A 27,814-nucleotide genomic window follows, 5' to 3' on the forward strand; every position below is an offset into this window, starting at 1 on the left:
TTTAGGGGCTGGAGGTGGAGCTGCATCTTTATCACCCTCACCAACTCTGGGAAGAACAGCTGTGGAGTGTTGTCACTGGTACTCAGCAGCAGCAAGGGCATGACAGATTTTCTGACACTTTCTGAAATCTGTGAAGTTGCTTATGAGAACTGAAATAGGCAAAGTTAAGGAACCATATGAAATGACAAAGGCTGAATAATCAAAAAGGAACTGCATAGTTATATTCATAGATAGAAAATTCTTTCTTAGTGGTAGTTTACTTCTGCTACAGGAACTGATCAGCTCAGTGTAGATAGTGTGGATCACTATGAAAACTAGGGTCCACTTCATTTGGGACTTTTTAAATGTCCCTAAATGTTCATTAAAGTCAGCCTGGGTTAGCCTCATATAAGGCGATTTCCAGTTCCTGCTTGCTGCCTGTGGAATTCCTCAAGGCCCTGCTTTTAGATAGTATTGGTTCCTTAGGTTTCTTCTGCCTATTTTGACACTAAATCTTAGCTCTCATTTTTAATCTAGTACCTAGAATTTGAACTTCTTTGTGGACTGTTTACTTTGTCTCTGACCTTTGTATTCCATCAAGACACTAGATTCATTATTTTCTCCCACCTCTAAATACCACAGCTGTAGGCAAGAGGAGTCTGATTCTTGTATCTTGCCCCACCTGCAGGAAAGCTGTGGCTGTGTCCTCCCTCCTTGGGCCTGTATCTTATGACAGAGAATGACCCTATCAGTCTAGGCCATGGACTAGAACATATTATGAAAACAGAGTAGCCAAAAACACATCTAGACAAGCTACTAAAAAGTTGGGCATAGATCAAAAGGAGGACCAAAGGCAGCATGGTACAGGGAAAGAAATCAGACTTGAGTTCAATTTTCACTTTGCTACTTACCAGCTCAGCCCTGAGATACAAACAACTCACTTAACCCTTCTGAGCATTAGGTTTTTCACCTTTAAGAGTTGTTTTGAGGAATTAGTGAAATAACCTAAGGAAAATGCCTAGAATGTGCAAGAGACATAATTGAATCTCTAGCCTTTCCACGTACTGTAGACTGTAGTCCCTCCTAAAAACTCATAAAGGGGAGTTTTCAGAAAACACTGATATACCATACCTGTGTGCTGTTTGTAGTTTAAGTGTGTTTAATAAATTGCATATATCTAATTCCAAACAGAACATTTGGTGTTTCTTAACACATCCTACACATTTCTAAGTTAAAAGATCACCTCAACAGAATAATGCACACTTAAGTTGCATAGGACATTCGGTAGGCAACATTATGCTACCCTTTCCTTCATGTAACCAGTGTGGACTAGCATTGGCCGTTGTTAGTGGTCGTTCTCTTAGGGGGCCCTACAGTCACCTCAGAGTAGTTCATCTGCCAACACTACTGGTCATGTCTCTGCCCAAGGACCAGACCTTGGATGAGACTCTTCTGTCAGTCACTGGGTCACATGGTCTTCGAAGAGGAAGTAGAAATAACCAATTCCACAACATGGACATTGTTTCTTTCTGAAGTACAGAACTTTTGGCAGGGATTTCTTCCTAATATCTGTGAATAAACTGGTTTTGTTTTTTTTTTTTTGGCTGTGGTCAATGGCTGGTCAGGTCAGGAAAAAAAAAGGAAATATTTCTCAGTTTCATCAGAGAGGATTTCCCTCAGAAAAGTGAAGCAGCACATGCAGACCCCAACCCCGTGGAATGACATAGAGGGCAGCTCACAAGTGGATGAATAAATGAAGCTAGTTAAACTATTTTGGGAGGAACTTTCCTTTGTCAAATAACATATTAAGATACTATTACTTCAATATTGGTTTATTTAAAACAAGACGTGATTCAAGAAAACTTTTTTTTTTTCCTGAGGCAGGGTCTTACTCTGTCACCCTGGCTGCAGTGCAGTGGCATCATCATAGCTCACTGCAACCTCAGACTTCAAGGAACTTTTATGCTGTTCTTTAATCTTTTAGAAAAAAGATAATCTGAAACTTGGTTAATTCAAAATCTATTGTTTTGGTTCCCTGGGCTTCAAATTTAGAAGATTTCACTGTAAATGACTGACATTATCCTTAGTCACCATGTTATCTTTCATAGTTTCAGAAAAGCTGATTCTCTCTCCAGTTCCGATTTCCCTTTGATCTACTGATTCTCTCTCTGCCAACCTCATACAGCTGGAACAGAGTCCTCCCCCTCCTTTCATTATGCGAAAATTATTTTATGGGCTCTAATTTTAGGCTTTATTTTCTTAACAGTCAGAAGCAGCATTTTAGCTGGATCATCCCTTGCTCAGAAGGATGCTTAATATAAATTTCATGTATTTTTTTTTTTGATACTTAGGCAATTCTTATATCCCATACCTGTCCTTGATTTAGAGGTCTATGTTCATTCCCCAGGGCTATAAACTTTTTAAATTCCTGTAGAAAGGTGACTTTATTTTGAATGGCTTCATAAAAACAGAAAGCCTGATTTTCACTCTTATTTAAAGATAAGTCTTCCTTTACCTGGGCTTGATTGGAGGCCCCACATTATTGCCAACATAATTTTCTTCTGTTTCCTGACCTCCTCATTGTTTACTGTTCTTCTTGTTTCTATTAATGACTTTATCTTCAGTCACTTGGCAGTGACTCCTTGTGACATGGGGGTGGGCTATCATACTACCAGTTGTTACTAGTAGTCATTCCTAGGACACCACTGATATTATAAGACTTTTCTCCTTTTTACTTGATATTAGTGGAATGGGGCCAATTCATTAAGACCTGGAGTTGTTCCCTAAGAATCTAGTTAGAAATGAGAATTCCATTACAATTTGTGATTAGTAACCAAGAAACATACATCACCTAGCAAAAGAAGAAGGTATATTGTTCTACAGTTTTTTCTCTGTAGCTTCCTGTTTAAGCATACTTTAGCTTCTCTGCAGCCAGTTAGTTCAGCTGGTATGGCTGAGGCTGAGGCGGGAGTTTATTCTGTGTAGGCCGATCAGTTTGGCTGTGTTTCTAGGCCATAGGCTGGCCCTGCAATGGGAGCCAACTCGCAAATGTGTGCTCTCAGTCAAAGGTAGGACCCAGGAAGAAAGCATGGCTGGGTGGGGATCGGAGCAAAACCATTACAGTTACTTGGAAGAATGATGCAGGCACATGTCCTTGTCTAAATGGTAGGTCAGTGGCATTCTAGTTATGAATTAAGTATTGTAAACTGTGTTCAAAATTGACTGGCTTTGTTTTGGTTATTTGATCTAAGCAGATTATGCTATCTTTCTGGGCCTCAGTTCACCAAAGACATGATTTAAGATACACCACTTTTTTTTTTGCAGCCTTGTAAAGATAAAAAATAACACATATGCGCTATTAAAAACACACATTAAGAGTTATGTATTCTAGTCGCTAAGAGAGCAAATCCTGGGGATATCAACATCATTTTTAATAGCAATAAGTAATTGCATTGGTAATCTAATCCTACCTTTGGCAATGGTAACAAGAACCTATTTGTCATGGTTACATTTCAATTTCATTTTAGACTTAAAATACAATAAGTACTGTAGATTCTCTTCTAAAGCCATGTGACTTTGCTGAAAGAGAAAACATACCCAGGTATCTCTTATGGTCTAGTGTTGGCTATATGTTTTCTAAATGTGAAATGAATGTTTGAGCTTATTACACTGATAGAAGTCTGACATGTCCTAAAATTTATTACTCCAAATCAGTGGCATTTGTGTTGTTAGTAGAGTGGTTGTCACTTGGTACTAAAATGCATTCCTTAGCTCCAAATGAAACTGTACTATACTATAGGTTTGTTGGTTTGTTTGTTTGTATTGCTGGCCTGTGTTCTTCTTTTGGAAAAGAATAATGAGATAAAAACTAAGTCAGAGGCAATGAAGAACTTACAGCATTGGGATGATCTTTCCTCAACTCTATCAGGGTTTTTGCTCATTTTGTCAATTTGGTTATATTCACGATGTTGTAAAGATAGCATATCTTTTCCTAGTGTAGAAAGGATATGTTTAGGGAATTTATATTAATAAAAGTCCTCATTGTAATGTTAGAATTTATCAGTTTTGTTCAAGAGTATCATCATAATAACTATCTGCTCTTTTAATTCTTACACTTTTTGAAATTATTTTTTTCTACTCTTTTTTATTCAAATTGCTGTTTCGGCCTTTTTATAAATGAGGAGAAGCTGGTAGTGGTAACTAGCTATTGGCATTTGCATATTATTCAAAGTCTGTTCTTAATCTACTGGACAAATATGGTTCATTAACAGGCACTAATGATTGATTTCTGTTAGAGAAATTACACAAGTCTGTAGCATTCTTCACCACTCCTCACCCCAACCTTAAGAAAAATGTTTTTATCTGTAAAGAGAAAGTAAAGACCATTGTTTGGATACATTATGTCCATCTCTCCCAATTTTTTTTTTTTTTTCTAAAATAGTTCTCAGTTGGGGGCAATTTTGATCCCAGAGGACATTTGTCAATGTCTGCAGACATTTATGATTGGCAAGACTGGGGTGGGGGTGCTACTGGCATCTAGTGGGCAGAGGCCAGAGACAGCCCCTCACAACAAAGAATTATCATTATCTGGTCCAAAATGTCAATAGTTTCCAAGATGAGAACCTGATCTAAAATACCCCAGTGTCTCAGTTATTGAATTAGAGCCACAGTTTAGATTTCAAAATATTCAGATAAACTTCCTATCTTTCCACCTCCTTTACCCACAAAGAACTGAACATAATTTTTAAGGTATCTTGACCAAACTATTATTGATGCTGTGATGATAGTTTTTTTTGAAAATTATCCATTCTTTCAAAGTGACTTTTTAATTATAAAAACAAAGCTGAAGATTTGAAACCTTATATTTATAAAGTATCTTTTCATTAAAAATAATCTAAAGGATTCTTTATTTTAGGACTTTCCTTAAGTCAATAACATTAGACAAATACAGAAAATAAACAGAATTTCTTTCCGCTTTCTTTCAAAGTGCAATGCTTCCATCTCTTTAAACAAATGCATCCTTCTTAAAGACTGACAATTGAATCCTTTTATCTGATCGCTGAGTATTACTACCTGAAATTTAACAAAGTGCAACTTATATTGACTCAGAGAAACATCCTATATCATGGAAAAACACATATATATACATAGACACAAATCAACAAAGAAACACAATATCCTCAACCCAGGGCTTCCGGAAAAAGTGTGTGTGTGTGTGTGTGTGTATTAGTTTGTAAGCCAAACATAAAATACTTTCCTAGACAATTTTCCAGTGAGCATCCAAGTTGTGTTGAATGTTCCATTTCTAACTCTTAAGTCAATTTATGGGAGGGGTGTGTAAAAGCACTTTAGTGGAGAAAACCAGTGATTGCAATGCATCAAAGTGAAGCGGTAGCGGGGTTATCGCTCCATGAAAAATCACATAAACATTTCACATATAAAATATTATTCATCAGGGCAAAACCCTCTAAGGGCTTGAGAGATAACAATGGTGTCATGAAATCTTTTTCTTTGAAAAAACAAAAATTATATTCCACAACTGAGATGGAATCTGTGGTCCTGTAGTAGGCATGACAACAAGGTAAGAGATGAGTATAATCGAGAAGAAAATTAGTAAATCTTAAATATCTGACTCTGCAATATCATTACCTATAAACTTGCCCTTTTTCCACCCTCTTTTCCCCAAAGACTGATGTCCCGTATCTGAACCGAGGGAGATGTGTGCTTTCTAACAGCTAAATCAACAAGGTCTCACATGAGTAGTGCTGTGCGGTGTGGTTGACTGATTTCATGAAAAACTAATCATGTATTCATCATTGAGATCAAACACTTCCCAAGTAATTATCATCCAAACCCAATCTGATAGGACCTGAAAAAGTGGCACTGCTAATATAATCACAGGCTGAGCAGAATAGTTCTCTTAGCTTTTTGTAAACCTTGGTTTGGAAAGCACGAAACTGAAATTGTATTTTATAATTAAGAAAGGAAAAGTTGGCAGGCTGCAATCAATTATTTCAATCAATCATAACAATTTTAGATTGCCTGGGTAATTACTAGAGCACATTTAAAAATTGACTTTTCGTACATGGTTTTTGGAACATTTTTTTAAATCTGAAAACAAAGCAAAAAATTTTTTTGAATTAAAAAATATGAGCCCCGTGTGTATTCACTATAAAACAGTGTCATATCACTTTCATAGCTTCCTTATTTTGAGCTGTAGTACTATTCCTTTTGATTGAGGGCTATTATTGTACTGAATTATATGTCATTGCACAATGATTATTTTCAGAAAAATGTTATTTTAGCTTTATGCTTGTGATTATAAATTTAGATGAAGACAAATACTGTAGAATATTTAAATGCTTTCCAAAATACTTTCACATGTATCACCATGAATGCTTCTTATGTGCCAGGTAACGAGCTTTTCATGTGTTATTTCATTTAATCCTCAAAGAGCTTAATTAGGAAGGTGAAGTTATAACCCTCATTTACAAGGGTGGAAGCCACGCCATAGACAGGCTCAGTGTCTCCCAAATGGTCAGACATAGCAAGGCAGGGGTGGGACATGGCCCCAGACCAGCGAATTTCAGACTAAAACAGGACCCTTGCGCATTATTCTGTAGTGTTTCCTTGGTTGCCATTTGATCTTAGGGTATCAAGTATTTTTTAAAGAACTTTATATATGCCAGGAATTGAGCTATGCACTTTATATATCATAAATTGGATGTTATGTCACCCTTTGTACAAATGAGGCAACAATCTTTGAGACATGAAGAAATTTTGAAAGTCAGAAAAGGAAAGTACATGGTGTTGGGAATCAGGCCTGGGTTCAAATGACGGCTGCACTAATGGGGCTTTGGGCAAGTTCCTGAACCTCTTTAAAGCTCAAGTTTTTAATCCGTGAAATGATGATAGTAATTCCTATTTTCAGAATTATGAAAATAGAGCTAATACAGGTCATGGCTCTATCACTGCATCTATAAAGACGAGGGAGCTTTGTTAATTGACTTGTCTGGGGTCCAAGAGCCAGCCATTGACAAACAACAGTTCTGTTTTACAAGTTGATTGGACTTCAGATATAAGCCTGAGAGGTCGGCAGAGCTGCTGTTACAATTACTCCATTCTTCTGAGTCTGAGAAACATCACCAAACCCCAGGTGGTAGGAGAGAGCTCTTTCCAATACATCACGACCTCTCTTTGGAAAAATATTCATAACCTGAAGTTTAGCAAATCACATCACATTTTCCTACTCACATATTACCATTTAAAAGATGTTTATTATAGATTTTGGATCAATTCCAATATGTTAGAATTTCTTTATTATCTCTCTCTCCATTTTTACCTCCTTCTCAATATAATTGATGCTTCATGAAAAAACATGCTAATGAAATATTGGAAGAACTTTTATGACATGTTTTTTAATATATTATGCTTAGAGAACATATTTGTTTCATAAGTAATTGGTTTTATATATCTAAATATTCACATTTTGTAATTTCTTAAAAGTGCAACCACTGCAATTCTTTATTCATATTTTATGGATGCCTGTTCATTGTTCCAGATTAAATGCAATTACATAATACATTTCCTTAATCTAGAAAGTTAGCTTCATTATCCATTTTTTCCTTTCATTTATTAACACTAAGCAAACTCCATTTCTTGTAACCACACTGGATTTTTAATTCCTTTATCAAATTCAACAGTATTAATTAAACATCTACTATATGCCAGACACATGGAAAGTACCTTATATATTTCTTACAGAACTGGTAGTTCTTTCTAAGAATAAACCTCTTCACCAAAGTGAAGTTCTACTCATAAAAAAAAAAAAAATAGTTAGAAAGTTGTCTTTTTAGTGGAGACAAATATGTTTCTTCTATATTTCACTTATTTCAAATTTATTGGAGAGGGACATTTACTTATTTACAAAATTTTTAAGAAGCACCACTGAGAAATGGAAACATATGTTCACTTACAAAGTCTCCTAAACTCAAGCTGGGCCTGAGGGGATGACGTTATTTCTACACATTTTACATTAGGTATCCTTTTAACCAAAAGTTATTTTTGCCTCATCACAAAATAAACCAACTACTAACTGAGAAAGTCCTTTTTCTCATTGCATCATTTGTTAATGGTTACATCCATGTAGATCAAAGAGTGCACTGATTATCTACCAGTTAGATGCAAACACTTTTCTTTTTGTAGACAGAGTTTCTACATTTACTCCATGGTTTAGGGCCCTAGTTGGTTTTTAGTTGAATAGAAAAGTACTTCCTAGGGCCACATTATATAAGTTTGACAAAGGGTATATTCATGTCCCTCAAAAGCAATATTAGTGCTGATTTTTTGGATTAGAAATTTTATTTTGGTAAACATGTTTAATACATAGCAATGTTCATGTATTAATTGCTAAAGACACCATTTAGAATGTTACCCCTCAAATATTTCTGAGCACAAAATGAATGATATTAATGAGTTAAAATAATTTCAATTGACATAATAATGTGTATATTTTAAAATTCTGTTTTTCATTTTAATTTTAGGTTTTTAAGCATGCTTTTAAAATTCCAGTTGTTTTCCAGATTTTCTCTTAGACGGTTATTTGTGGGTTTCAAAATACCTGAAATAGTTCATATCGTATTAATGGTCTAAGTAATATTGTTACTTTTAGTAGATGTGATGTGGGGATTGCTTCTTGATATACCAGTATATCCACTGAGTAGGAGTAGCTGGTTTTATCCACTCACATTCATCACTCTACCCAACCATTATTTTATTCTCAAATAATTTACATTACTGCTATAACAATGACCAAAGAGAGTTCAAAGGGAGACGTAGGATGTGTTTATAACACAGAAATTTCCAGAAAACTAACTTCTGTGATCACAGGCCACCATAAAGAATAATTTTAGAAGGATACATGCTGAAGAGTAACTTTACCTAAATTGTCCAAATGTTTGGAAAGCATGGAACTATATGCGTTTGAATATTTGAAGATAATATCTATAAAAAGGGAATAATTTGTTAGATGAGAAAGTTTTAGATACAGGATGATGGTGGCCAGTTTGTATCGGTGACATTGCAAAGTGAAAGCACTAGATTTTGGTTTTGAAAGTAACTCAGTAGATCACTGCCAGGTATGTCTAACCTACAAAATAACAAAAGCTGATGAATTTCTAAAGCAATTAAGATGACAATTGCATTAATTAATCTCTTTTTATTGGGTTTTGGGATGCTGAAAATACTTTCTGTAACTCTTCACCATAGTATCATTCTTGCCCATTCAGCTAAAACGTGACATTCTTATTGTTTAATCTAACACTCACCAACATATGAAGATAAACAGGTCATTAGAACTCTTATCCCCATTATGTGGAGATAACATGCTGGAGCATATTCACAAAGAGGAAATGTACAAGTTGCTACAGAGTTTGAGTGTTGTAGGGACTACTTCAGTATTTATACTTGAGTATCTATGGCCTTGTAAATGCCTCATCTGTTTAATTCTTTTGAGTTACAACGCAGGGCTTTCACTTCCTTCAATTCTCTTTCTAGCATTTAATGTTTTTTGCTCGAGATCATTTAACATTGCGGCTCTGGTTATGGTAGTATTGCTGTGTTTTCTCTGTGGTGTTCCCAAGTGTTCCCTTTCATTACAGACATCTGCATAACTGAAAACACAAGAGATTGCTTCTAGGGCTGTGGCGACCAGCTACAAGTAAAACTAAGACAAACAATAAGGAAAGATTTAAAATCCTCATCTGTCAGAAGTAGTGTAAGTGGTCGATTATCCTCTGGGGTAAGAACAAAAGCTCTTTAAGAACTATAAATGTCCAAAAAAAAAAAAAAAAAAAAACCACGGGAGAATCCTGTGGATATTGTTAAAATGAGAGAACCCGTAGTGCAAACATGAACAACAAAACAGGTTTGTATTACAAAGAGGGTATATGTAGAAAAGGGGAAAGGGACAGGGCTGCTGAGACAGAATGGTAAAAAACACATGAGTCAGCCATGAAAGAGGTTTCAGAGAGCTAGAGGTAACAGCAGCTGCAAAGAAGCAGTAGGCAAGGAAAAACAGGAGCGCCACAGTGCTTTCATCTCCCTTGAATTTTAAACTAGATCACCACCAAAATGACATAAAAAGGTAACCAGAGGTTTCCTTTTCAGTTGTATAGAAGTACTTTTTGCTTTGTCAATTAGTTAGTTAATTTTTTTGCATTCTCCTAAAAATAATTTCTCGGGATTGCACTATGAAATAAAATACACGCTCTTCACCAAAGCACTCGCAGTGACTTCCCCTTGCTGCGTGTGGTGCCTTGCATTTACCAAGCCATCTTCCTTTTTAAACCTCATTCCCACCAGCCTGTGCTACGGTTAAAGCCACTCTGAGAAAAACAAAAGGAAGCAAAACTTTCTGTGTCTGATGGAAAGAAAATTTAGTAAAAACAACTTTCCTCTAGCAAATTGTGAGTAAATCTTCAGCCAATGACTATCCGCTCTCATTATCTGATGGCATTTTAGTTGAAGTTCTGTGGAGATGTTTACTTTTCATGGACGCCAGTTGGGAATATTCAGATTATTCCATTTGTGGAATCATTCCATTAACTTACATTTAGCCCAGGTGAAACAGGATGTGAGGATATTTTAAAGCTTATTCATATTGGTTTTGCAGAACAGCTCAGGGAGGGTTTTTCATGCTGGGTTCTTGAATAACATCATTTCTGTCTACTGGGGTTCCTTACCCACTTATTTACCACCTTTTAAAACTGTATCTTAATTTAAAAGCTGCCATTTAAAAGCTGGAAAACAAGATGAATAAATCAACCCATCAACACGTATTGCCAGACACAGCAGATCATGTGAAGACCTATGTAAAGTAAACAGAAACAGAGACATCCACATGACACTAGGAAGAGTTCATTACTCTTTGGAGCTGTTGAAAACAATCAATATAAATCACTTGCATTCATGGCAAAAACCACTTGTATTGTATTTAGTACTCACCAGAGCAAAGCTCAACAGACTTCACTGAATTGCTTTCATATTTTAGCCCCGGCTTGCCAACACACACACACACACACACACACACCCCACCCCTCCCCCAAATCTATTTATATAACATCTTCTATCGATTGTCTATTAATCAATCCATTTATTATCTCTCTATTAATATCTATCTATCTTTCTATTGGTAGCTTTTACCTGCCTCTTCTTTTAAGCAGTAGGTACCAAAGCAATGTAGATATGACTTAACTGGTAAAAATAGAAAGTTATCCCTTCAGAAGTTATGGCTTCTGGTTTCCACAGTTTTATATTAACCTTATTAAGTGTAACCCTTAGATAACATTCCCTGCCAAGGGAAACTCAATTCAAAATTGTCAAAGCTTTTAGATCATCTGCACACAAAATCATGGTCTTTCACTGGTGTGCATTAAATATCATCCATAGTTAAGAAATTTAGAAATGACCTTACTTGGTTTTCCCAATACTGGGCACTAGTAAGAGCTGGTGTTTCTACTTTACATTTTAAGGAAGACAAAGAAATTCAGACTTGTGCAAGACTATACAGAGCATTCCCTTTTGTTGCCTGCTTTTTCTACTGATTTCATTTTTATCAGAGGGAAGAAAATGTCAGTTTGCAGGAATACATTTTGTGGGGCACTGGAGTTTCATTTTATTAAGATTTTATATAGCTCTTGGTGTCAGCAATGTGCTTTACCGTCATCTATTGGTAATTAGTTATTTAATTAGATTCTGAGGATGCAAAAGCTTTTTCACTGAAGTCACTCTGCCTCCCAGATGATTATTCCTGAAAAGATGGCATCTGAAACAGAAATTACATTGAGTTCTTTAATACTTATCTGAACCAGAAAAGGCGTCCCTCTTTAAAATAACAATAACTTGTTTTATGATCTATGACCATTTCAAATGATCTGAAAAGTGAGATAGAATGGTGCTTATTGGCCATGGTCCATTTTTTCCTCAGGCCACAAATGGAACCTAAAACCCATTTCTGATTGTTTTTCATTTTATTTAAATTGAAGACAGTTTTAGGACCCCAGGCTCTATCTAACTCTATATTGTTTTTTAAGTAGCCATATAGATAATTTTCTTAACACACCCATATTAGTATTTTCCAAAATAACTTTTCTGCATTTCATAGGTAGGAAGACTGAGACCAAGTTGAATCAAATCCCGTATTGCCTAATGATTCAGGTGTTAAAAGGTGGGGGTAGGGAGGTGCACTAAAATTTTAATCCTTTGGCGCTAGTTTATAAGTGAATAAACATGGTTTTGTCCTCTACAAAGGAAATGTGCTGGATGCCTATTGAGAATTATGATGGCAAGCTTTCTTTCTTTCTTTCTCTCTCACTCCCTTCCTTTCCCTCCCTACCTCCTTCTTTCCCTCTATCCCTTCCTCCCTTCCTTCCTTTCTGTTAACTTCTGTGCTGCATTAACTAATTTGCGGGTAATAGTGATAGGAGGCCATACACAGGAAGTAACTGTAGCTAGGCAGGCTAGAATCCAGTTATTTTCTGTGAATATACAAAACACAAAAAGGAACCACAATTTCCTGACTGTTGTCAGGACCCTGATGAGAGAAATCTTTCTCTGACATAGCTATGTTGGCTTTGTGTGTATGCATGAGTTAGAACCCAGACATTGGGTTACCTGTGTCAGCACAACAGTTATACACACTTTCTGAGCCTCAGTTTCCCTATCTCTACATGAAGGTAGGACTATCTGTGTTGCAGGTGTTTGTGAGAATTAAATTAGATAGTCTATGTTAGGTTCAATTATGTGTTACACCGTAAGAGCTCAGTATATGGGAGCTATTATTTTTTCCATGTTTATCTTCTTCTTAGATTTTAAGGTCCTTAAATACAGGAAAAATATATGTGCCCTCTTTTTTTCCCCCATGAATCTAGCAAGTCAAGAGCAGAAAGGGTACCTAATAAATTTATTCAACGAATGTAGTTAATTACCCAGAAGAGTGAGTGGTAGCCAACCCAAGCTTGGCTTAAGAGCACACAGGACAACACACTTTTGATGCTTAGTCTATGGTGGCATTTTCTTTTGTTTGTTTGCTTATTTGTTTTTGTTTTTTTATAAAAAGAGCAATTGATACACATAACATGTTTTTTGGAGTGGTGTTGTTCTCTGTTGAATCACAGAAGGAGAAGAAAGGCATATTAGTTTTCACACACAGCACACCTCTTAAAATGACAATATATTGTGTGTCACAGAATAGGGCTTTAAGGTTTGCCTTGTTTTGTTTTTAAACTATAAATACTTATAAAGGAACAAATGAGCTGGTGGGAACTTCGTCTTCTAGGTTTTGGAAGTAGATACAATGGGAGACAATCTCACCTTTTTGTATCACGGCAATCTCAGAGGGCCAAGACTGGGCTGGAAGATGCAGGAGGCTGCTCTAGTATGTCACCAGACAATGAGATTATATGTATGTGGTTACCCAGGCAAAGTGAAACACACATGTGTGCATTCACAGCTCTTTCTCACCTTCTCGAATAAGGAATCCATTATATTTCCCTAAGGTGGACAAATGGTCTCAAGGATAGTCAACATATTATCACTGCATCAAAATAAATCAAGCATGGTTCATTTTGTTCTGTGTAGTGGGAGTATTGTGTGTGTGAAAGCAAGAGAAGACCAGTCCTGTACTTACAATCAGGTCTTAGCAATAACTGAATAAGTCTTGGAAGCCAGTCAACAAGACAATGGAGAATTTAAGAATCACAGCAGGCAGCTTCCTCTGGTTGTCACTGAACGTGGGAATTTTTCTGGAGTCCAGCTTTGATACATCATGTGGCCAATTGATGTATTCTTATTTCATGGATGGGTGGGTGAAGCCAAGCCAGACCTTACTAGCTTAGACACCTCTCTTGCAAACAGTAAGGCTGTATCCTCTCTGGAAGTAGTGCAATATGCAGTGTTACACTCCAGCTGTAGCTACAGAGCCCCAGGGAGATGTGCCTGTCATGCTTGACTATAGGATGCAGCTCTGGGAAAGCCCCAGGCTTTGGCCATGGCCAGAGTGTGCACCCAGCCAATAACCTGACTGTGCAGCTCCACTGTCTGGTGAAAAGCCGGCAGATGACTGGAACATCACCAAGTAGACATTGCTGAGAATGCCGTGGGCTCCACAAGCTCTGTGGAGGATGGGCTGAGCAGCTTTGGCATGGAGGACGTCTGGTGAAGAGGGTTTGGAGGGATGACAGCATAATCACACAGACATAGAAGCTGCTTCCTTCATTAGCAGCACAGCACTTGACGTATTCTCCTAAGAGAGTGCTTAGTTATATTCAGGGTAGAAGCTCTGGTTTGAAGACAATGAAAAATGCAAAGGGTTGTTGAATGCTTTTAAGTGCCAGACACTGTGTTAGGTACTTGTACACACTAGAGCAGAGGGGCCTTAAAGGGCAAGGTTGAGAGACAGCACATACCAATCTTTATGGTTTCTGTACCCCTGCAGAAATGGCCATGCACAATTTTCACATGTAGCATGAAGAATTGGCTTGATGTGAGCCAGCTTGTGACCTACACAGATTTATATTGTAGAACACCCTCATGCGTTGATTGTGGATGATGATCTGCAGCTGAGATTTCACCATCAATTTTTATTGAGGAGCTTGTCTCTTGCTTAAAAGTTATTTAGATATAAATTGTCATTGGCTCTTATAAAAAATAAAGTGACCTGTAAGAATAGTGATTCAACAGAAATTTATAGATTGGGTTCTAATTGTATCTTGTAACGTGCTTTCTGCTTTTGTCTCCAGCTCAGATGAGGGCAATATATATAAATTCTATGGGAGAGGCAGAATGCATAGGGTTGAAGAGTGCTCCATGGGTTAGTTTCTTCATCTGTAAAATGAGGACAGGGACAATATTTACTTCACAGTGTGATGAGTATCAGAGAGATTACATACCAAGTGCTTAGCACAATGCTTGACACACTTTAAGTGTTCAATAAATGGTAACCATTTACATTTTTAAGGAGGTAGAAATAAGTTGTGGAGATTCAAAAACCTTGGCTTCAATACCTGTTTTGTTGCTAACTGCCTGTGTGACCCTGGCAAATTACTTTTGCATTGTCATCTTAATCTATAATATGGGGATAATATTAGTATATATCTCAGAGAGGTATAATAAGGATTAAATAGATATAAAATCAGCAATAAATTGGAATAATAATAGTATATATCACATAATGGGATTATAGGAATTAAATAGATACACAATGTGAGAAAGTCTGGCCTATAGTAAGTGCCCAATAAAGGGTAACCAGTATTAACTATCATTGGAACTGCACGAACCACCTGCTTAACTCATGAGCTGCTACTGAAGGAGGTAATGTCCTGTAGAGTCATTGTGGTGCTTTTTATAGCAACTAGCATTCATCTGTATGAATAGAAGTAACATTGGACTGGGTAGTTTGGAACTCTTCATTGCTAGTTTGATCACAGAGACACACCTTCTGTGTGCCCATAAGGGCATTGGTTGACCTCCTTGTGCCTTAAGGCATGTAGACATATGCCTTCTGCCTAGCTTTAAAAGCTCATCGCTTACATGGCCCTTTTGAAGTTGGGCGTATGTTCTACAGAGTGCACAGTGTGGCCAGAGGCAAATCTGGCTCTTTGTTTAATAAGAGAAAAAAGGCCAAACCAGCATAGTGAGAGCTGATCATATGAATTCAACAAAGCACTCATATAAGTCTGTTTTTATCAGTAAACCTACTTGTGTTTGCAGGTGAATATATATATGTGCATTGAAATACTATACATATGTGTGTATATGTGTACATACACATGTGTGAACATGTGTATAAAATATACTCACACAAACATATGTCCATGCCAACTTTTCATTAAATGCAATTAACAAAGACTTTAATTTTTTAGTTGCCAAGAGTGGTATATGCATACCAGTTTGAAAATGCAAAATATAATAACACATTGTAAAAAATAATTTCCAATGATGTTTCTTTAAATCAATTTAAAGTTTGTGTATACTAAAAGAAAGATTATTCTAAAATATTTTAACCCTTTGGAACACAATCCTTCATGATCTTGAATAGCATTAAGACTTTATTTTATGCCTATCTACACAAAGTAAAATGCAGAACTGAATTATCATTTGTATTATAGAGACCTAAACCCATCCCCAACCCCCCAAACCCACACACGATGGAAAGTATTGTTGCAAGAGTGAATTTAAGGGCAATGGGTCCTAGATTATTATATTATATTTTATTTAGTTATGGCTACATGGTAAAATATGGAGTTAAAAAAGGTGACATTTGCATATTTCGCTTTTTGAATGCCAAATATTCATGTCATTTTGAGATCAAATATTACATAATTGGATGAATATTTTTTCTTTTACAAATATTTCAGTGTTTCATAGTTTTTCTAAGTGTATGGAGATCCATAGCTTAAGGAGTGTGAGAAGAAATAGATTTCTTCACTTTTTTCAAGCCATGACCACTTTTTACTATTAGAAAATGTTTCAGAATTTTCTTTTCTCTTCATATCTTTTTGAATAGTTACAAGAAAGAACAAGAATCTGTTCTTTGCTTATGCAGGAACATATTAAAATTCTTCTTTTCTAGAACAGCACAGAGAGGCTTTCTTTGTTATTCTAGTTTCAGTCTGATTTCCACCTTAGATTTAGAAAATGTGTATACACAGGAAGCAGTTAGTTATACTGGTATGGAAAAATATCTACGGCTAAAATACATCTTTTGAACCTATAATACATTTTCTAGTTATTCATGTACAAGTCACTTTCTGTAACCACTTTAATTTCAGGTTTTGATTCTGAAAGCAGCACAATGATTTCAGAATGTGCATAATATTTATTTAACCCCTTACAGAAGAACCTACAGGCAGTGATAAGTGCTTATACACATTGCTACCCAAAGGTTTTAGCAGAGGAACATTCTCTCATAATGGGGTTATGAAAGAGACACTGCTTCTGTAATTTACTGAAGCTCAGCTTTAGAACAATCTGTTTCTTTTATGTACAAAGCTCACAATTCACAAGTCCCAACTGAAATGTATTTTTTTGTTGTTGTTGTTGGAAGGTTTCAAAGATATGGCGTTTGGAAATTCCTTAATTAGATTTAAGATTTTAGTCTTACAAGTGTGTTCCCTTTGTAACCAGAATGCATTTACTTGGCAGTTGCTTTATTTAGTGATGCTCATTTCACACTGTGAATAACCAACAAAAGCTCTAATATGATAGCACTCCAATAGCTTTTTCTCTTTTGAAAACAGAAAGCAAAGAAATCAGAGGAGATTTATGGAGAATGGCCCAAATTGAAACCTATTTGGAAGCACCTTTTCTATTTGCACAGCTAAACATCTTTGTGTTTTATTTTAAATGAAGGTGTACATAGACAAATAGTTTCAAGTTTGAAACACACATTAGGATATGTTTCTATAAAAATACATTACACGATCAGCATTCATAGAGGGCTGCCAGGTCTGGAAGACTTGCATGCCCATGGGTCATCCCTGGGGGACAAGCTGTATATAAATACCAACCGCTAGTTCACAGTTTGTGCAAATATAAAGTCTGTTAGGCCAAGATAACATGTATATAGTGTGACATGGCTGTACCTAGCTATGTACGTGTAGACCTCAGTACATTTAGTGCTTGACATTATTTTACTTCTCACTAAAGCAGCTTACTATTTTCAGACAGATGGGTAAAAGGAAAATGACTGTAAGACATGTGGTGTAAAAAGAATTGAACAGAAACAGTAAGGACTCCCCAGAAGGCCATGCAGTGAAGAAATAATGGTGATAAGTCTGCATAACTTGGACGTCTGTGTCCTGAAGCATTAATGAGAAATGAAAGAAAGCTTTGGCCCCAGTATCTAAAAGTATCTGGTCCATATTGGGTGCTAAATAAGTAGTTTTTTAACTTACTTTTTCTTTTAATTTTCAGCGTATTATGGGGGTACAAATGTTTAGGTTACATATGTTGCCTTTGCCTCAACCAAGTCAGAGCTTTTAGCATGTCCATCCCCCAGATGGTGCACACCACACCCATTAGGTGTGTATATACCCATCCTCTACTCTCCCCTCCCACCTGCTCAACATCTGATGAATGTTACTACTGTATGTGCACATAAGTGTTGATCAGTTAATATCAATTTGATGGTGAGTACATGTGGTGCTTGTTTTTCCATTCTTGTGATATTTCACTTAGTAGAATAGGCTCCAGCTCTAACCAGGATAATACAAGAGGTACTAGATCACCATGGTTTTTTGTGGCTGAGTAGAACTCCATGGTATACATATACCACATTTTATTAATCCACTCATATATTGATGGGCACTTGCATTGTTTCCACATCTTTGCAATTGTGAATTTTGCTGCTATAAACATTTGAGTGCAGGTGTCTTTTTTATAAAATGTCTTTTTGTTCCTTTGGGTAGATGCCAAGTAATGGGATTGCTGGATCAAATGGCAGTTCTACTTGTAGCTCTTCGAGGTATCTCCATATTACTTTCCACAGAGGTTGTACTTGTTTGCAATCCCACGAGCAGTGTATGAGTGTTCCCATATTTCTGCATCCATGCTACCATTTATTATTTTGGGACTTTTAGATGAAGGCCATTCTCACCATAGTTAAGTGATATCTCATTGTGGTTTTGATTTGTATTTCCCTGATGATTAGAGATGATGAGCATTTTTTCATAAGTTTGTTGGCCATTAGTCTGTCTTCTTTTGAAAAGTTTCTGTGTATGTTCTTTGCCCACTTTTTGATAGGGTTGTTCATTTTTTTCTTGCTGATTTTCCTGAGTTCTATATAGATTCTAGTTATCAGCCCTTTTTCAGATGTGTGGCATGTGAATACTTTCTCCCATTCTGTAGGTTATCTGTTTGCTCTTGTGATAGTTACCTTGGCTGTGCAAAAGCTTTTTAATTTGATCAGGTCCCATTTATTTATTTTTGTTGTTGATTTGATTGATTTTGGGGTCTTATTCGTAAATTCTTTGCTTAGGCCGATGTCTATAAGAGTTTTTCCAACATTTTCTTCTAGAATTCTTATAGTTTCATGCCTTAGGTTTAAGTCTGTTATCCACTGTGAGCTGATTTTTATGAGAGGAGAAAGGTACAGTTCCTGTTTCTGTCTTCTATATGTGGCTATCCAATTTTCCCAGCAGTATTTACTGAAGAAGTATTCTTTTCACCAGTGTATGTTTTTGTCTGCTTTGTCAAAGATTAGATGGCTGTATCAGGATGATTTTATATCAGCATTCTCAGTTCTGTTCCATTGGTCTATGTCTCTGTTCTTGTGCCAGTACCATGCTGTTTTAGTTACTATAGCCTTGTAGTATAGCATGAAGTCTGGTAAATTGATGCCTCCCGATTTGTTCCTTTTGCTAAAGATTGCTTTTGCTATATGGGGTCTTTTCTTGTTTCATATGAAGCATCAAATTATTTTTTCCAGATCTTTGAAAATGATGTTGGTATTTTAATAGAGATTGCATTGAATCTGTAGATCACTTGGGTATTATAGACATTTTAACAATGTTGATTCTGCCTACCCGTGAACATGGTATGGTTTTCTACCTGTTTACGTCCTCTGCTATTTCCCTCCTCAGTGTTTCATAGTTCTCCCTGTGGAGGTCTTTTACCTCCTTAGTTAAATATATTCTTAGGTATTTTATTTTCCTTGTTGCTATTGTGAAGGATATTGAGTCTTTGATTTGGTTCTCTGTTTGACTGTTGTTGGTGTATAGGAATGCTACTGATTTCTGCACATTGATTTTGTAATCTGAGACTTTGCTGAATTTGTTTATCAATTTTCAGTAGTCTCATGGAAGAATCTTTGGAATTTTCTAGATAGAAGATCATATCGTCAGCAAAGGAGTAATAGTTTAACCTCTTCTGCCCTCCATTTGGATGTCCTTGATTTCTTTCTCTTATCTGATTGTTCTGACTAGGACTTCCAGCACTATGTTGAATAGAAGAGGTGACAGCGGGCAAACTTGTCTGGTCCCAGTTCTAAGTGGGAATGCTTTCAATTTTTCTCCGTCCACTATGATGTTGGCTGTGGGTTTGTCATATATGGTTTGTATCATCTTTAGGTAAGTCCTATCTATGTCTATTTTGTTAAGTGTTCTTATCATAAAAGGATCCTCAATTATGTTGAATGCTTTTTCTACATCTATTGAGAGGATCATATGGTCTTTGTTTTTGCTTCTATTTATGTGGTGAATTACATTTAAAGATTTGCATATGTTGAACCATGTCTGCATCTCTGGGATGAAGCCCACTTGGTCATGATGGATTATTTTTTTGATAAGCATCTGAATTTGGTTTGCTAGAATTTTGTTGAGAATTTTTGCATCTATATTCATAAGGGATATTGGTCTGTAGTTTTATTTTTTTGGTTGTGTCCTTTCCTGGTTTTGGTATCAGGTTGATGTTGGCTTCATAAAACATGTTGGGGAAGATCCCTTCCTTCTCAATGTTGTGGAATAATTTCTGCAGGATAGGGACCAGTTCTTCTTTGTAGGTCTGGTAAAATTTGGGTGTGAAGCCATGTGGTCTGGGACTTCTATTTTTAGGAAAATTTTTTATTGCTGCTTTAATTTTGGTGCTTGATATTGGTCTGGTCAGGAATTCTATTTCTTCTTGATTGAGCCTAGGGAGGCTGTGTGTTTATAAGAATTTGTCCATTTCCTCCACATTTTCAAGTTTATGTGCATAGAGGTTTTTATAGTATTCATAGATGATATTTTGTATTTTCATGGTATCAGTTATAATTTTTCTTTTTTCATTCCTGATTGAGGTTGTTATAGTGGTCTCTTTTCCGGTTCTGGTTAATCTAGCAAGAGGTGTGTCGATTTTGTTCATTTTTTTCAAAGAACCAACTTTTTGTTTTATTAATCTTCCATATAGTTTTTTTTATTATTGATTTAATTCAATTCAGCTCAGATCTTTGTTATTTCTTTTCTTCTGCTGGTTTTGGTGTTGGTTTGCTCATCTTTTTTCTGTTCTTGAAGACAATGATTAGACTGGTTATTTGCGATCTTTCTGTCTTTTAGATGTAGGCATTTATGGATATAAATTTTCCTCTCAGGACTGTTTTAGCTGTGTCCCACAGATTTTGATAACTTGTGTCTCCTTTATCATTTAGTTCAAAGAATCTTTTGATTTTCATCTTAATTTCCTCCTTAACCCAATAATCATTCAGCAGAAGTTTGTTTAGCTTCCATGACTTTGTGTAGAGATGAGAGTTTCTGTTGGAGTTGATTTATAATTTTATTCCACTGTGGTCCAAGAACATGCATAATATAATTTCTATTTTCTTAAATTTGTTTAGACATGCTTTGTGGCCCAGGATATGGTCAATTGTAGAGAATGTCCTATGAGTTGATGAGAAAAATGTATATTCAGTGGTTTTGGGGTAGAATGTTCTGTAAATGTCAGTCAGGCCCATTTGTTCTAGAGTTCTGTTTAAGTCCATTATTTCTTTGTTTATTTTCTGTTTGGAGGATCTGTCCTGTTCTGTCAGAGGGGTGTTGAAGTCCCTGGCTATTGTGGTGCTGCTGTTTACCATTTTGTTTAGATCAAGTAGGATTTGCTTTATGAATCTGGGTGCACCTGAGTTAGGTGCATAAATATTTTGAATTGTTATGTCTTCTTATTGAATTATATCCTTCACCATTATATACTGATCATATCTGTCTTTCATTACTTTTGTTGATTGATGGATCAATTCATTGATAGATAGATCAGGTACACACTCACACATTTATTTCCTTATCTGCCATAGTACTCTGCTCTTTAAAAGACCATGACCCAGGGAAAAAAGAGAATTGCTATATCCTTAAGTTAGGTAATTTTCATATCCAGTCCCTGTGCAGCAGATACCTTTATAGTAGTATCTTCTTTTCTTATAGTACAAACTGTCCCTTGGCCACATTATTCTATTTGCATAGTTATGATTTCTTAATCTTTATCTCCCATGAAGACCTCTCTTGAATTCCAGAGGCCCACCTGCTTTCTGGATGTCTTCATTTAGATGTTCTATGTCAGAGACTAGTTAGTTTTTCACCAAATCATTTTATTTCCCTCTTTCTCCTGGTTATGTCTCCAGACCATATTTCCCAACCTTCCTTGCAAGTAGGAATAGCCAGGTGACAGAGTTGGGTAATTGAGTGTTGATAAAAATTATGGACGTCATTTCTTGGCCTAGCCCATAAAACCTATATATACCTTTCACTCTCCAGCCGCTTGTCTGCCTGTTGGATGTGGAGGATCTGACAGAGAACCACGTGGCCCTACAGCCTGGCTGGACCATAGATAGAAGCAGCCTGGGTCCCTCAATGACCATGTGGAGCAGACATCCCATCCTTAGTAACTGGACTTAAGCAAGACATGATTCTATTTTGTTAAGCTATTGAACTTTTCAGGTTGTGTGTTACAGCAATTGGCCAAACCTCTCTAATAACATATTTTCTCTCTGGTGTCAATGATCTGCTAGCACCATTTCGCCATTGCTCAGTTAGGTTGCTATTAGTTCCCCCAAAGTATTTTTCCCTTGTCTCTTATTCCTTGTAGGTCAACAGCCCTCACTCTTTTTTCCTACTCCTACTGCTTTAGCTCAAGCTATCTTCCTTTCTTGATTGGTCTGTTTAAAAAACACCCTGAAGGAGCTTTCTGCTTTCTGTCTTGCTTACTTCTAATCTATCTACCATACTGCCCACCATTTTTCTTTTGAAAACCAGATCTGATCCTATAACTCTTTCCTTAAAAAATTTTATGTTTTTTCTTGACCTTCATGATAACCTAAAATTTCTAGAATTACAATGCGATCCCACTCTGGATATATATCCAAAAGAATAAAAAACAGGACCTACCCCCTTGTTCACTGCAGCATTATTCACAGTAGTCAAGATATGAAAACAACCTAAATGTTCATTGATAGTTGAATCGATAAAGAAACTGTGATTATATTTGTATATACACATACACACTGGAATGTGATTTATCTTTAAAAATAAGGAAGTCCTGCCATATGTAACAACATGAATGAACCTGGAGGACTATATTAATACTAAGTGAACTTTGCCAGTCACAGAAGGACAAATACATACTGCATGCTACCACTTTTATAAGGTATCTAAAATAGTCAAACTCATAGAAATAGTAGAATGGTGGTACCAGGGGCTGGGGGAAGGGAGAAATGGGGAGTTGCTGATCAATGGGTATAAAATTTCATTTATGCAGGATGAATAAATTCTAGAGATCTACTGTAAAACATTGCACCTGTAATTAACAATAATACATTGTACACTTAAAATTTTGTTAAGAGAGTACATCTCATGTTAAATGTTTTTGCCAGATTCTAAAATGAACCATTTATTTAGCATCTCATTTATTTAAATCCCCTTATAATCCATCCATTCACTAATCATTTGTCATCTACATTTCCAGTGACATAACTCAGGCTCTAAGAAACAAAAACAAAAACAAAAATAAAAAAAACAGACATAAACTTTTCCCGTAATAGAGCATGTTTTTTACACTTTAAATTCTTTGCATAGGATATTTACCTAGTCTAAAATGTCCCTTTTTCCTCATTTTTTTGTTTGACACAATTTCATTCTCTTAATAAGGTCCAATTAAATAATCACCATTTTTCTCTCTTCTAACGTCCCATACTGATTCAATTGCTCTCTCCTCTGTACTCTTATGGCACTTTGAATATAACTCTCTTATAGTGTTTGTTCCTCTGGATTTCAATTATATCTCTGTATGTGTCTCCCAATTGACTATGAGATTCGGTAAGAAATAGGTATTTTTTTTTTTATCTTTGTACACTCTGTGCCTAACTTTGGTGAATGGCAACAAAGAAAGTACTCAAAAGAGGTTTCTGGCATAAATTTTTAACTATCACATAATTCACTATCAGAGAAAACTGTGGCCTTATTTTCTGCTATGGTACTATATTAATAGGAATGTGTAACTCTTTCCTACCTTGCAATAGCTACAATAATAAAGACATCTATCTTGATAATAATAATGATTGTTAACATTTAATGAATTCTTATTAAGTGCTTGGCACTGTGCTAAATTTTTTATGTGCTTCATCTTGTTTAATTCTTGTAGTTTAATCCTTGTAATGACTCTGTGAAGTTGGTATCATTGTTATTTCCATTTTAAAGTAATGTGTTGAGTTGGTATGCAGTTATGAACAAAGAACAGCTGTGAAAACGGTAGCCTCCTACAGGAAGGCACAATTGATTTTGCCCTCAAGGTGACAAACAATTTGAGAATTTCCTAAAGTCTTTCTTGACTACTAAAGATTTATTCCTTATAAATATACATAGGATAATATGGAACTTGGAAAATTCCATTCAAAATTATTTTAAGATAAAGTTTTTGCTTCCCCTAGGTAATTGTGAAATTCATCTGATATCTTTGGAGACAGCTAGGTACAGAGTAAATCTTTGAGTAAGCCATCATGCCTTTTAAGAGTATTCAGAAAAGTAAAGTTAGTAGGGGAACCAACCCTGTAATAAGACAGTTGGAAATTTTAGCCCCAGCCCTCAACCTCCAGGGAGGAAAGAGGGGCTGAAGGTTTTGCTATCACCAATGACCAAAGTTGTAATCAATCATGCCTATGTAATGAAGCCTCCACAAAAACCCAGATGGACAAAGTTCAGAGAGCTTTCGGGTGGGGGAACATGTGGAGGTGCCTGGAGGGTAGCAGCGCCAGGGAGGAGGTGGAAGCTCCGCACTTCTTCCCCATGCCTTTCTGCTTGCATCTCTTCCATCTGGCCGCTCCTCTGTATCCTTTGTAATATCCTTTATAATAAGTTGGGAAACTTAAGTGTTTCCCTGAGTTGTCTGAGCTGCTCTAGCAAATTAATCAAAGCCGATGAGTAGGTCGTGGGAACTCCTATCTGTAGCTGCTTGGTCTGTTAGAAGCACAGACCATTTGCTTTCTGTGCTTGCCACTGGCATCTGAAGTAGGGGGAGGTTTGTGGGACTGAGCCCTCAGCATGTGAGATCTGAAGCTGTCTCCAGGTAAATAGTGTCAGAACTGCATTGAATTGGAGTACACCCAGTTGGTGTCCATAGGCTAATCTGCTGCTGGAGAATTGCGTGGTGTGTGGGAAAATGTGGTGTCAGAAGTATGGTAAGTATGACTGTGTAAGAGAGAAGGAAAAACACTGTTTTTTTCTATATATACACATCACTCTGATTCCATCTTTTCCTGAAAAAATCTCCCCTGACCATACCTGTTAAAAATCCTCTCTCTTTCTTAGCCCTGTAGACCCTATTGTGTGCTTAGTTGTCACCTCTCACTATTGCCTTATATATTTTTCTTTTTTTAATTTTATATTTTTATTGATACATAATAGATATACATATACTTTGGGTACTTGTGATAATTTAATACATTCATATGCTGTATGTATTTTTCATCTCTAGAGGCATTGTCTCATCTTCCTAATTAGATTGTGACTTTGTAGACTTTAGGGCCTGCATCTTTGATGTCGCAGAATCTCCCACAGTAAAGGGGAAGGGAAACTAATATTTACTGAATTCCTGCTGTGTGCCAGGCACTATACTAGATTCTTCATATAAATTGTCTGGTTTAATTCTCACAACAACTTTATGAGTTATATATTATTAGCTCCATCTTGGAGATGAGGAAACCAAGGCTCAGAGGGGTTAGGTACATTATTTAACATCACACAGTTAGAAATTAATTGAGTTCATATTCCATCCCAGTACTGTCTATCTCCAAAGCTACTGGTTTTCCTAATACACTTTATACATGTTAGATACTTACTGGTAACAACAATTCTCACCTATCCATCACCCCTCTGAGTATAATTTTTATGGCATTTCACGTTAGCATTGTTTCTTAACTATTTAAAGTGCATTGCTGGCTGGGAGTGGTGGCTCATGCCTGTAATCCCAACACTTTGGGAGGCTGAGATGGGAGAATCACTTGAGGCCAGGAGTTTGAGAGCAGCCTGGGCAACATAGAGAGTCTCCATCCCTATAAAAAAATATTAAAGAATTGGCTGGTGAGGTGGTGTGCACCTGTAGTCCTAGCTATCCAAACGATTGAAGTAGGAGGATCGATTTAGCCCAGGAGTTTGAGGTTACAGTGAGCTATGATCAAACCACTGCACTCCAGCCTGGGTGACAGAGTATGACCCTGTTTCTAAACAAATAAAAATAAATAAAAATAAAAAATAAAGTGCATTGCTATTATTTATCCAAGTAGATTGCCAATCTCTGTGGGCAGGACTGTGTCCTATGCTTTGAGTGTTCATATGTGTGTATTACTGTGCATATAGAGAGCTTTGATATATACTCATAGAGTGCTTGACCAATGGTAGTCTTTTAAAAATGCCAATTATAAATTAACAAAATTAACCTAAAAATACAATAGAAAGATTTACACATAAGCAATAAATAAATAAATAAATGAAACAAAGATTCCCTTTGTCCTTCAAAACTCCTGGGTAGCCTCAATTATATTTACTCAGGTTACTTGTGTCTTACCATTCTCTATTTAAAATAAAATGTCTAGAAAGTGATGTTACCTGACAATTGAAATAGCTCTAAATCCCTGGCAAACTGAGATCTCAAGAAAATTCAGCCAATATGAAATAAAACCATAACGAAAGGGAAAAATGTGTTGAATTTTTATTATTTAGTCCTTTTCAAAGTATTTTATGATGCTTATGTATTGGTCAATGATAATCTTTATGGAAGCTATGTTAATGGATTTAAATGTACTCATGAAATCAATTCAAACATTGTTGCCTTTGTGACCTACAGATTCCCCTTAGTTTAACACTGCAGACATATTTCTCCCCTACATCAACTCTACTTGTGCTTTTTGTCTCTGCTAGACTAGAGTTGAGTACAAATGTTCAGAGACCTAACTGTATTGGAGGCTGAACTTTGGGGTTTCTGGAAAGCTGGGGACCCTGGAGAGCAGAGGTGAGGCAGCATGTAGGGTATCAATAGGGGGAGCTCATTGTGGCAGGTCAACAGCTTTCTGCACTATTTACAATAGTGGTTTTCCCCGTTGGAATAGATAAGGGGGAGGTGAATGGGGCTGCTGCTATTCTCACAGCCAGAAGTCTCTTATTTGCAATTCTACAGTAATTATTTTTGAGGACTTCAAAAGGCTGCACACATTCACAGGGATTTATTGTTTTATATCATCCAAATCTTAAGGACACCAATAAATTTTTAAGAGCTTGTCTATTTCCAAGGCTTGTAGAAATGATGATTCTATATTTATCTCAATATGTAATTAGCAATCATTTATAAGTCATGGGATTCATGTTCTGTAGACAAATTACTGGCCTTCCTTTCTTCTTTTTTTTTGTATCAGTACTGGCTGGGGATTGGGGTTCTGCACAGTGATTTTCGTGACACCCAATTTGGCATCTTATACTGTCACAACGAGCTCGTGATTTCAGGTGAGGAATAAGCAGGAGCACATGAACCCTCAAGCAAAAGAGATGAAATTTTCATCCGAATGTCCTAAAGAATAAAAATGATGGAGATAAAAACAGAAAATATATGACATGGACAAAGTTGTTTCTAACTAGAACATTTTTCAAAGTTTTCTAGGGGCATCAATTGCTCTCTGAGCAAATCGTTTAGTACAGAGCTCTAGTGAGAGCATTAGCAAACGATCCTCTTCTGCCTGCAATTAGATTAGTCATGCACTTGTAGGCTGGAACTTATGGCCATTTGTATTCCAGAAGAATCCTTGTGCTGTGCTTTTCAAATAGAAAATAAA

Source organism: Eulemur rufifrons, chromosome 4, assembly GCF_041146395.1.
Source record: "Eulemur rufifrons isolate Redbay chromosome 4, OSU_ERuf_1, whole genome shotgun sequence".
Lineage (NCBI taxonomy): Eukaryota > Metazoa > Chordata > Mammalia > Primates > Lemuridae > Eulemur > Eulemur rufifrons.